General features: G+C 37.3%; 1 long non-coding RNA gene across 2 annotated transcripts in view; it reads right to left on the reverse strand.

The window, feature by feature from the left end:
- LOC138064391 (uncharacterized) overlaps window positions 1-13,035 on the reverse strand; it is a 30,467-nt gene that overhangs the window by 15,475 nt on the left and 1,957 nt on the right. For both annotated transcript variants that reach the window (XR_011137631.1, XR_011137630.1), the window contains exons 2-4: window positions 4,451-4,599; window positions 3,515-3,593; window positions 2,224-2,316 (exon numbers count right to left, since the gene is read on the reverse strand). This is a non-coding gene — a long non-coding RNA (uncharacterized lncRNA). The remainder of the gene's footprint in view (window positions 1-2,223; window positions 2,317-3,514; window positions 3,594-4,450; window positions 4,600-13,035) is intronic.

Raw genomic sequence — 13,035 nt, forward strand, 5'->3', positions numbered from 1 at the left:
ATATATAGTACAGCCAAACAGTCATACACAGCAACCATCATTAAAATATTGACAATTATCTCATACGCTACCACACTTTACATGCGTTAAGTTCACATCCTACATTTATTTACATTACAGCTAAACTATGCATACAAAAAAAAAAAACTTCTAAAAATTGTTAGCCTTAGGTTTTGGCTTTTTGTTTCCTTAAATACAGAAAGCTTCCTGCCCAAATCTGTGCTTGCCCTCAGTATTATATTTTTAAAAAAAACAAGTACCGCACATTGCAGATCATTCCTACCCGACTTGTTGCAATCTTTAGTTCTTTAATCTTGTGTCACAGCTGAAGGTTAGGTTGACCCATGTGATTCACAGTAAAATAAGTAGTGGGGGGAGGGGGAGCGAAGAAGATTCTTGTGATAAACCGTGTTTAATTCTATTTTGGAGAAAACAATCATCTCTCTCGGTAGGATGATAGCTGAAAACTGCAAAAGCTCACACAAATATACAGTACTGTATCACTCTCGGTTTAATAAAAACAATTTATATGCAGGGTAGCGAACATGAGGAAAGTTATGGAAAACATTTCTCACCCAAGGACAGAGTACCAGATGTGCTAAGACTTATGGGAGCAATCAAAGGTGGCCAAGGCTCTGCTGTGGGCCTTATTAAGTTAGACTGTGATCCAGCACCTTCAACTTATTAAGCTGTCGAGAGTTTCAGTGATTAAAACCAAAGAAAGGTCAGTCACAGACCTTCAGAATTTCCCTGGACTGGTATTTTCTTTTAGGCCTTAGACCCTAATGAAGACACTTCACTCGATACGTGGATTTTTTTAAATTGGTCTTTTGAGCTGGATTTGTCCATAGCTTGAGAAAATCTTCAATAGATTTTGCTTCCTCAGAACTCTGCATACAGATATCAAAAATCCTAACCAATAGCAAGAGATGAGGCCTTATAGGATGGCTTTGCATATCATCAGTACAGAGATCAAAGGAACAGGTTAATGGGGATCTGGAGAAGTCTAATTATGTCCTAGGTAAGGAATGAGGGTTAGTGGCTGTAGGTGGGGCTGTTATAAATAAGCTTTCAAAGCTCTGATAGCTGAAGTCTAATGTTTGTAAAAGGTATAATAAAACTGGTATTTCTTATGGATTTAAGGTTGCCAAAATCAACCTACTAGTCCTAAAAAAGCCACACAGCAGGAACAGACATAATGTTCTCCAAGCACACGTGATGTCTATTTTCTGAGCTGTTCTCACGTGGGTTAAAGGTTGTTGTTTCATCTACAGAGACACATATTACTGCTTTTAAATCCTTAATTATAATACTACCATGCAGTGTTGTTTAATTCAACCTCTTCATTTCTGGATATCTGACAGGGTGAAAAAGTTAGCAAGTTTGCAGAAGTCTCTTAATCATTTGTGTTCTTTTCTTTGATGCTACCTATATTGATTATAATGGCGTATTTAGGGTGGACTAGCACTTCTGTTACATATAAGTCCCTATTCCTCACAGACTTTTAAGGCAGCTACAGTAACGTACTCTGGTAACTTGGCATATAGTGACAGGCACTCAGAGGAGCCTGCCTTGTGTTTATTTTATAATATTAATGTATTAAAATCAGGTTGGCTGTTTTTGTGTTGTGAAAGATAAGGAAGGAAGCTTTTGTACCCTTTACAATCTAGTAAAAGAAAAATGCCATCCTGTTACAAAGCAAAACATGAGAATTCTAGTATGTCATGAATCATGTACCCTTTTGGTACCCTCTTTTTTGGCATTTTAAAATTGTGGGATATTAATTGTTCTGAGATAACTGGGACACCTTTGTAGTCTTTTTTTAATACAGCTATTTATGTAACATATAACAACTATATAACAATAGTCGCTATTGCATAGTGGATCAATATGAAACTAAAAAGTAATTTACGTGATCGGATTTAACATTCCGTCCAAGAAACTGTGACGTTCTTAATCCCATTAATTAAAAAAAAAAAAAGTGCATTTCCATCATCTCTAGATGATTCTGCTCTCATGTTATAATTCTGCTTTTTACTCAGTGAATTATAGCATCTTGATCACACGCATAAATGGTAGAGCAAGCCAGGCGCTGAACAGTGGCACTAGTGCTTTGAAGCCTGGCCAGCTAAAGGTTTGGCTAGAATCCCAACACCCCCCTGCATTTTGATCAAGTGAAAAATCACTCTTCTGAAGTCAACAGGAACCTTGCCTTTCACACACCTCTTAGTTGACTCATAACAGTCTTGAGGGTTGGGAGACAAACTCACAGAATTGCACAGACGTTCTCCTTTAGTGGAGGCAGTAAGAGGGAAACTGGAAGGGAAAGGAGAGAAGGTGTGATTGGGAGTAGTGGTGTGACTGGGAATAGTTGTAATGTTTGTTGTGAAGTGCAACACTGAGTAGTTGCTTCTGCCAAAGGAAGCCAAATATTTGAGGGGTGGGATCCGTCACATTGGGGTGATGAAGGAGGAAGCAGTGGTGTTATTCTTCCTGCCTATCTCTGTTTTACTACATGAAGCAGTTCTCTGCTGAATGAAGATTGATTTGCAGTTGCTGCAACTGACTGCATTCAGGACTGAAATCTCATCTACAATACCAGATTGTGTTCTGTTCTCTTTCATTCAGTTTTTCACTAACTTGGGCAAAATACATGAATAAATATTTCTGGTCTTTTCAAGCTAAGCTTCAGTCTTACTTTACAATGCATATACCTACGAGAAGGTGGGCACCCTACAGTACACAGTGGGAATAAGGAGACTAGATGGCTTTTCCCTCCACAGAATCTGAGGGGACAGTGTACCTTTACTGTCTACAGTCTTGACAGTCTCATTTAGTGTTTGGTCACAAAAATTCAGTAATTTTAAAAGCACCATTTAGCCCGTGCTGGAACTACAGGATAACCTGTCAAATTTGGCTAATTACCCAAAGGTTCACATCAGCGAAACTCAAAGGGCATGGCCACTGAAATTTGAATAGCTTCCTGGGACTGGAAAGACCTTGGTTCATGCCATTCTATATTAACCTAGTAGACCAGAACGACCCCTTTAGAACTGCTTGGCTGGATAAATGCAATGCACTGTAAAAGAATGAACAAATAAATATTTACAGTACCTACCTAGTAGGCTAGAGCAGGTTTTTTGGAACTATTCTACTATTTATCATATAAATTAAATATTTTTTTCAAAGCTGTATTAGGCTTCTTAATAAATAATTTTTACTATCTAGGAAGTCCTTTTTTTGAGTCCCTTTTTCTAGCATTTATTTTTAGGCAAATAAATACTAATCAGAATCTTCCTTTTCCCCCCCCTAAAGTAAGGTGTTCCTTGTGCAAAATAAGTGAATCTATTGTTTAAGAAAACCTACTCTTGTAGCTCAAAACCTTGAGCTTCTGAAACAGACCGACAGACACGCGAAAGTCAACATTAAGGCTGACATTCCATTTCAGTATTAAGTCATAACCTACTGATTTTTTAATATAACAGGAAACCTATTATTAACAGTTCTCACTCACCAGAAAATCCCACTGAGATCCTTTTGTGATAAGTAAATGAAGTTGATCTGAAATGTCATGGCAATGGCCTGAAGAAAGACTGGAGAAAGACACCATTGAGATATATAATAAACAAAAAAGGAGAGAATACTTTCCAGAAATACTAAAAAAGTTTCTCAAATAATCATGATAGACTTAGAGACAGCAGACTTAAGAGCCAGCAGAGAAAAGACAAAAGATCTCTGCTTGCGTGCATCTGCGGGCAAGCAGTTCTCTTGCCGTGGCTGATCTGGAACACTTTTTTCAGAGACTATCGCTTCATGGGCGATTGAGAGTAGCGTTACTAATGGGGTAACACATACAGAAAAAGTTCATCTTTCTCAACAACTTGGAAAATTCAACGTGAATTAGGTTTTACCCAAGGAAGGAGGTGGTCTACAGTGTACACAGCCTGTTGGGGAAAGACAAGATGACGAAGTTTAAAGAAAGTTGGTACCCTACATTTGAAATACTATTCTACCTCATTATAAAGGTAAGCTAATATATCCAACAATATAATGAAATCTATTTACAGAATGTTATGCATTGTTTACAAAAGGAGCTCCTGTCTTTTCAGTCCTGTCCGACAGATCAACTCCACTGCAGAATTATGTTGATTAAAACATAATTGGAATGCTACCAATTTTTTTCTATGCTGCCCCATAGTGTTTGCTTTGGGAAATGCAGCAAAAAGCCATATATCTGGCACTAACTTTCTTTTTTTTAAACCAGACACCTTCCTTGACACCCAAACACTTCAAGTGTTACGAGAAATATTAAAATGCAGATTCTTTTAGCTTTGAGCCAAGATCAAGCAGCCTTATATCAAATAGTAGCTTGTAATACAGGCTTACAAGGGGGTTAGAGTGCATATCGTTCATACTTTAATTAACTCAACTTCCAACTGTGAGTACATACAGGATATTTCCTTCAGAGGTACAGCTTTCCATTGAAGTCCATGCCTACCCAATTCTGTTAACTGCAGCCATGGTGTCATTTAAAGCAGCCATTTCTCTTTTTCTTTTAAATCTTGTGTTTAATGTAATTCCAACAATCCTAGGAAAGATCTACAACAGAAATTACAGATTATTATTGCTATTGAGCTGAGATGAAGCATGGGAGTTCTGTGTATTTACTACTTTTAATATTACAACAGATGCCTTAATAATTTGGAATTGTGTTCTGAAGCTTTACATAAGCAAAGAAAGAGGCAATAATTTTGGGGGTAGCAGAAGGAAAAGTTATCTCTAATCAACTGAAAGTTGTCACCTTCCCTTAAAAATAACATTTTTTTGAAGATAAACATCTGTGAATCACCTACTGCAAGTAGCCATATTTCTCATTTCCTATACTGCCTATATAGGAAATTCACTTTAGCACTAGGAAGTTACTTCTAAGTAGTTTTGAAACATGTTTAACTTATGGATAGAAACATCTGATATATCTCAACATCTCGATTAAATGCTCCCTCCAAAACCTCTGTCACAAAATATGTCATCATATAGACATCCCTATTCATTCAGAAATCCCTACTGAGCTGCAGGGATACAGCTTTGTCTGGTATGTTACGTCATTAGACCTTCATAATTAGTAATCCATTAAGTCTTCTAATAATTAGAAGACTTTTAAAGTCTTCTAATAATTAATAATTTCTAATAAAGAAAAAATATTTTACTATTTCCACTCATAGATGTAAGAATATAGTTTTACATATGAAAACATAAAGATTGAGTTTTTTTCTTTGAGGTATGCAGCTTCTTTTGCTTTCCTCAAATGCTGCTTTTCAAATATCCTGAACTGCCTGCTCCTTTTATAGACTGATGGATATTTGCCCCGTAAAAAGCAAGATGGAGGTCTCACATGTGCACATTGTGTATAAAGTTCATTTTTGCAATACCAGGTCTGCAAAAGACAAGAGAGCCATTCAGCAGCACAGTGAGATGGTGAGGGTCCACCTATGGCTGACTCAATGACTGTGGTCCTGTTTTACAATGGGGTGGGAATTCTGCAGCTCCCTCCCAAAGCCAGTCAATTTTCCACATCCACTGCTAGTGGGTTACTGCAGTAGGTGAAAAGCAGAATATCTGTTTGCTAGTGTATGTGCCCACAGTACTGAGGAAGCACTGTAGCAGAATGGCTAGAGAGCCTCTAGTGGAAAAAATCCTGGATGAAATCAGGACTGCATTAAGTTAATGTCGTAACTCCTATTAAGCTTTAACAGGAACAGAATTTTACCTTTATTGTCTACAGGCTCCTCTGTAATATACGCACAAGGATCAGAGTTTAGTCCAGGGTCTTGCGTAGTTTATGTGGAAGGAATGCAAAGATGCTATGTACTATGAACAAAGTGGGCAGGCTGGAATCTAGCCAAACGTATAAATTGCTCACACAAATGTTCTGATGGGGAGCTGGAAGAAGGAGGCGCAGTTTATCCCAAAGGAAGAGGTAACATATTGCATTTCCAATTCAGCACTTTAAAAGTACATTTACTGATATTGCATGCAGGTAGTGACTGCTTTTGCTAATGCTTACTTGTACAGTTAATTTACAAAGAGAGAGAATTGAAGCATTTCCTGTACACTTGCTGTTTGTAGCAAGGGATCTTTCGCTAGTCCAGTTAGATATTGCATTTATCACCACAGCAAATGGCTTGTATTTAAAAAAAAAGAAAAAAGAAAAAAGAAAAAAGGATGCAATTTCTCTTGGACGGAAGGCCATTCTGCAGTTTATTTATGTTCCATTCCATTTAGCATGCAGTGTGGGCATGGTGCCACACTGACTTTTAACCCTAATGGAGAAAACACACAAGTTGACTGTGGGCCTCTAGGGAATGTAGAGCTTTAATGGCAATTTGAGTGTAAAATCTGGTCTCTGGAAGAAAGGTCACCACATCTGCATAACCCCCTTGAGTCAGGCTTAGAGCCCTGTCTGCCTTCAACTAAAGAGGCATTTTCCCGTATCTTAAGGCTGCTTTAGTTTGAGGTACACGGAACACATGACAGAATCAGGGGAACTGAATGATGTTTGTGCATGTTTGACTGCACTCTGCATCCTAAGAGAAGACTTTCGAGAAACTCAATCAATACTACAACCATGTCCTGCACAGCAGCTACGTTGTTCCATTCTGTTACAATAATGAATTGAAGCCTCTCAACAGCAGCTATAATAAGCACTACTCAGCCCTTGATATTCAATCACCTTTAACTGGTTATATCTATCTAAATTCCACTGTTAACTACCAATTTACAATACCCCATTGGCAACCTTTTATGGTCCTCTGCACAAAAATGCAAAAACAACAGAACACCTTTTAATGCTATACATTCTATGATTTCCTTCCTATCCAAGTCAAACTATTTCCCTTTTCCATTGAAAGGCTAGCATAAGGCAATAGAGCACTTTTTTTTCCAGATAGAGGGTCTTTTACCCTTACTCACATCAGATGTTTGTGTCTGACCACGTTCTAATTTTTATATTATTTCATGCACTTTGGGTCTTCTACATCAATATTTTCTATTAAAAAAAAAAAAGCAAAGGAAATTCAGGAAGGAAGTATCAGGAACTAAGTACAAGGACCCTTTAGCAAAGGAACTATCTACTTTTGTATGACATTTTAATTTTAAGTTCTAATCACTAACCTTTTAAGTTCTGGGCAGCTTCCATGGTAAAGCTGGTGACATCACAAAAATGACTGTTAAACTGGGTAAGCTCTCAATTCTGTAGGACAGCTTTCACTTTGACAGTGGTGCTTTGGCTGCTACAGAATATACCCTCTACTTAGAAAGCCGTGGGGCTGGAAAAGAGAAGTGCTGATTATGAAAAGAAAAAGAACAAAGGAAAACAGAGGAGTGGCTCGAGCACAAGCTTCAGATCAAACATACTTTGACTACGGACTGGATTCAGGGCTCTGTGCTTTGGTTCAGTTTGGTGGGAAAAGGCTGTTAAAATCACAGCTGCTTTCTGAGCTGTGTGTCAAAACCATCTCCCTTTCCTCACACCCCAAGCAGCCTCCGCTCCCTCCACTCCCTGCCTTTCCCCTCCTTTCTCAGCCCGTGAGTTCCTCATTTTCCTTCCTGCCCCTCTCACTCAAATGCATCTTCTCCGTGCAGGCAGGATCCTAGCAGGCTCCCCTCCCTCCTGACCCTGATTCGGGAACTGACTGATATTCCTTTGACAAAACAAACTTGTCTGGATTCAAACACCCTGTGGTGTAGTTTAATTTCTTCCATGAGACAAAACAGAATTCTAGATGAAATTGTTGTATTTACCAGTATTTAAATGAATTTTGAGGCTCTAGCTGCCTTTTAGCATCAACTTCTAAAAAGGGGCTTCTCCTTATAACCCAGTCATTCTAATCTAGATCTGTCCATGCAGAAAGCTGAAATGATACTATAAAGAAAAAGAGAGCTTTCCTACTTTTGAGAGGGAAACTAAGAGAGAAATTTGTGCACTGACTTATAAAATCATCAAATAATTAGCAGAGCAAAGGATAAGAACAATACTGCCTTAATTTCCCATCTTTGCAAAATCCACAGGATCATTTCTCTCTTATCTTCCATTACTTAAATAATCAAAGTTCTCACAGCCTTCATTGTTCGGAGTATTAGAGGAGCAACACTACGACACTGAGAATTTCAGGGATTAGATTTCCTTTTAGAACTAGACGGTTCTATATAAAAAAAGGAAAAAAAAAAAAAGAGAGACAGAACTTCATGGCTAAAATGATCTGTTGTGTCAAGGATGGTAAAAACCAAACTTAGCTTTAACAATAAAAATAGTGTCACATCCAATTTCCCTTCCCACCTCCATTGAACTCTGAAGTGTTTTGAAGTAGTAGAGAGCTGCAGTGCAATACAATCTGCAGAATATCAGCAATATTTTCCAACATGTGGTAATGTTTTTCCACACACATAAAAGTGACCCAACCCTAACAAGGAACCAGACGGTTTCAAAACTAATGTTAACTTCGACAACTCCTATAGCTATTTTATATTATGTTGAACTCAAGATTACTAACTTTTCCCAGGACTTGAAAGGAGCACCATACTTGTCCTCATTCCAGCTGATAAGAATAAATGGCTATTACTAAAGCCAGCAACCATCCTGACAAATTGTGATTTTTAGCCACATGTTCAAAACACCTATATTCCTATGAATTAACACCTAAAAAAAAGCATGTGATTGATACAAATCCTCTTTTACGATATGTCATTTAAAAGGCTTTACTCCTTTTACTGTGGCTTATTAAATGCAGACATAAGGGTCCAGTTTCACTCTGACTAATGTCAATGGCAAATTCCAATTGATTTTGCTTAGGAACAGAATTAGGCCTTTCGTTGTCAAAGATTCCAACTGAAAGGCGACATTTGCATTGAATCCTTCTTCCCTGCAAACCATTCTGCTACAAATTACCATGGTTATTTCTAAAAGATGCATAGGCATCTCTTAAAAACTGTATTTTTGTCAATTTATTAGCCTTAATACTTAAAAATTAATAACATTTGTGGGAGGTATGCAGGACAAAACTGGAGTGTCAGAGAACTACTGCTTTATGCTGGCTCTGGAATCGATGCTTTTTTTGCTCGTTACTAATCTAAGACAAAATACATTCCATTTGATTAATTAATGATGGGAAGCACAAGGAAACCACGAAAAAATTTAAACTGTGCTTTGAAATGACAAATATTTGTCTTTTTGATATTCCTTAGTACCAGTATGAAATAGAATTTACTGAAGTTCAGCAGCTGTAGAAAAATGTTCCATGACTAGAACACAGAAATGATTTAATAAGTTCTATGAAAAGTCAATTTGCATGAGATCAGCACCTAGCCTATAACGGGTGGTAATGGATTGTTGGCTTGATTTTATACCACTTGACATCAGATTACAATACACTGAATAAATGTTAACCTATAATCCCTTTAGTAAAAGCTGGCATTGTTTGTCTTCTCTCGCAGAGACCACATTGATTTTCTTTTATTGGATGCTCAAGCATTGCACTTCAGATTGATTACTTTGAATTAAATGTGCAGAGAATATTTTTATTATTCTAAAACAGGATTCTTAACATTAAAAAGATGTTTTCCCCCCACATATTGCTAAAAGTATATTCTACGATTTAATTTGGATTTCTTTCATTTTCCCATTTCTTTTCAGTGCTGCTGTGATGTTGACCCCTGCTCTGCCCCTGTGCCCCTTGACCCTGACACATCTGACCAGTGAAGACTCTAGGGGTGGCAAATTAATAGAAGCATTGCTTGTTAATTGCATAAGAGGAAAGCCAAGAATTCATCACCTCAGTCATGGCCATTGCTTCCCTTTGACCCCCTTCTCCCACAAGGCTTTTGCTGGTGGTCACATCTGTGGTTTTTCTATATCCTACGTATTTGCCATATAATTATTCAGCATCAAACCTTATTAATCAAATCGATGCTGTGTTTTAAATGGAAATTGCTGGATTAATACAAGCATTCATTTCATCCTGAAAATCTTGATGGTTTTAGCACATGGAATCCAATTGGAATATAAAAGAAGGGATGTAGAGACCTGATTGAATTAGGAGAGGCATGCTGCACATTAAATTACATATGCCAGCAGGGGTCCATGCTTTTATAGTAAAATACTACTGTAGAATATATACATCTTATACCCCCTGTGATTTCCTTACACCGGTCAGTGCTCTTGTGCTAAATAGGACTATAATGGCTATTTATATTTCAAAATAGCTATTTTAAAATGGGATCTTGTATTTTATAAGTATTTGTTTTATTTCGGTTACTTTAAATATTTCTTCAAATAGTCAGTGGTAATAAAATAGCAAATGACACGTTGCTGTGTTTTCTTGCTTGGTTAAGGAGATCTTGTCTTTTTCACCCTCTAACATACTCTAAATTATGGATGAGTAAACGATCTCAGTAATAATAATAAAAAAAAGGGGAGAGGCTTTGTTGTCATGTCCTAAATGTGCTAAACATACTAAAAAATCTGCTGCTTACCCAGTTTGGTGATTTCTGGCCTCCTTTCACACCTTATGTAGCCTTCCTATGCACTGTGCACAGGATAAAGGGGTAGGGGTGGAGATTAGAAAATAAATAAACCATAAACAAATTTACACACAGACTAGTGATATGACACACAGACTTGATGAGCAGCTCACAGGATTTCACATGTACTATTGTTAAAACTGGTCTTAGACAAGTGTTCCCATTGAAATCCATATTCTGTAATAATCCTATCTGTAACCTACTTACTGGGCCATATTGTTGAATGTTTGTTATCAGGATGTGGAGGGGAAAAAAGTACTATTATTTCATGTGGAAGCATTTAAATTAAGCCTAGAAGATTTTCTGGGCATCCATAGAACAAAAGTGTCACCTCAAAACTTTTTCCTTTTCTCAGCAATAGACTGGATCCTAGCTAGTGCTAAAGCACTCCAAGATGTTCTGAAGATCTTCAGTACCTACTGTTACATTGAGTGTTAAGCACCTAGTTTTGCATAATGATCTCTGGGTAGTCTATTTTTAAACCTGACCTCTCTTCCACTTCTTCTGTTTTGCCTTGTGTATATCCAATTAGATGAAACCCAACCCTAAAAACAAATGAAAACAGCTTAGTTTTTGCTTTAATAAAATTCTACTTGCATGTTTTCACAAGCTACATCATCAGTTGCCCTATATATTAAGGACTTGAGTATCAGCAAGTGCCATACTTAAGAAAATCAACTTTCTTTTTAGTGTTTGCCCAAAATACAGACTGGAAAATAAGCACTGTTCAGTGGAGAGCTCTCTTCTGACTCAGCTTGAGCTCTACCCATTTTCGGGATCACAGCACAGAGCAAAAGGGTGCGTGACAAACTCCTTGGATAGCAGTCATCAGTAAAGATTTCCGCATGCCCCTGTCCTCAGCGTGGCATGTTAATTCAGAATAAGATTTATATGAAAAATCCTCAGAAAATGCATTCTGTAAGTAATAAAATGATATGTTATCATGCAAATCCAGTCTTAACACAAGATTGAAATTACTCAGAAGATGTTTACACCAACGTAGTAATGAAACTGCATTTGGCATTCACAAAAACAAGTTACTATGGTATATGTTATGACATAAATTATTTCATTTTAATATGTCCCCTGTCAAATTAGATGAATTTACTTACCAAACTTTATACATAGTTCATGATTAGTTGTAAAAGAAGATTAGTTATAAAATAAGTCAGCTTAACATCCAGACATGGGATTTTAATAACAACTTGATATACAAAGACTGTCAGGTGCTGTCTGCTAGTGAGAAATAAATAATACCCTAGACCCTTTGCTGTAATTACCATCATTCACTGTACGTACATGATCTGCAGTTTGGTTCACACTGGAGCTGATTGCGAACTGCCTCAAGTTGCTCGCCAGGCTCCTGCCGGAACACGGCTCCGCAGGTGACGGGGAGCTGTTCCTTCAGCACTGCCTTGCTACCTGGAACCCACAGGTGACTCCCGAGACTGGTTCAAATAAGGTAGCTAATTAAGTGGGAACCTTTTCCCAACTCTAGGCAACTTAAAACAACATGGATATATGATCCTGTGAAGAGAGATCCTTTTCATGTCCTAGGGTAAGAATTCTTATGAATGTTTCAGTAAAAATCCCCTGCCATTAAAGAAGTCACCTATTCAGTGATATAGATGTAGTGATTACTTTTTCTAAAATTATATATGAAGTACATTTTCTCCAGCTTGATTTTTCTTAACTTACCAGGAGGACAAGAATTGATACCCATTTTTTAATACATCTGGACCTCAGAAAGTCAGTGTCAATAATATCTCAGCTATGCTACCAGCACCGTTTGCCATTCACGCAGGCAGTTTTAAACAAAGCAGCTGAAGTAAATGCTTAGCCTTAAGCATACATTTCAGTTAGTGAGACTCCAGCACATTCTTTAACAGATTTGCTAAATAGGGATGAACTGCTGAATTGAAACTGCAGCGATATACTGTAAATCGTGACTTGCCTCCCCACCCCATAGCATACAGTAGGTGTTATTTTCAAACACGTATTCTTATAAGTGACTGAATAAAACACCCTCCAACTTCTTGGAGGCCTCTTTCCATAATGAAGTGAAATTCTTCCCAATGAATAAACTTCGGGAGGGTAAGGGATGATAACAGAATAAATGCTCTGTATAGTAGTCTGCAAATAACATGTTGTAATGTAACAGAATCCAGCTGAATAAATAACATTCAAAGGATGAGCTTTCCATTCTCCTAACAGTACAGTACAAAGATAATGGAAAGCATGTTCTAAGAATATAGTCATGCAGATAACAAGCTATAAAACATACAATGATCCAGTGAAATCTTTCTGAAACAAATAACTGATAACAGTTAAACATTTTTCAAAGAAAACATTTTCAAAGTGCTGATGTTTTATGTTTTGCTATTTAAAGAAAAAAAAAAGAAAAACCTCTAAATGACAGATTTGTGCAACTTGGGTACATTCCTCAGTTCCCAATTGACT

Source organism: Struthio camelus, chromosome Z (genome assembly GCF_040807025.1).
Source record: "Struthio camelus isolate bStrCam1 chromosome Z, bStrCam1.hap1, whole genome shotgun sequence".
Classification (NCBI taxonomy): domain Eukaryota; kingdom Metazoa; phylum Chordata; class Aves; order Struthioniformes; family Struthionidae; genus Struthio; species Struthio camelus.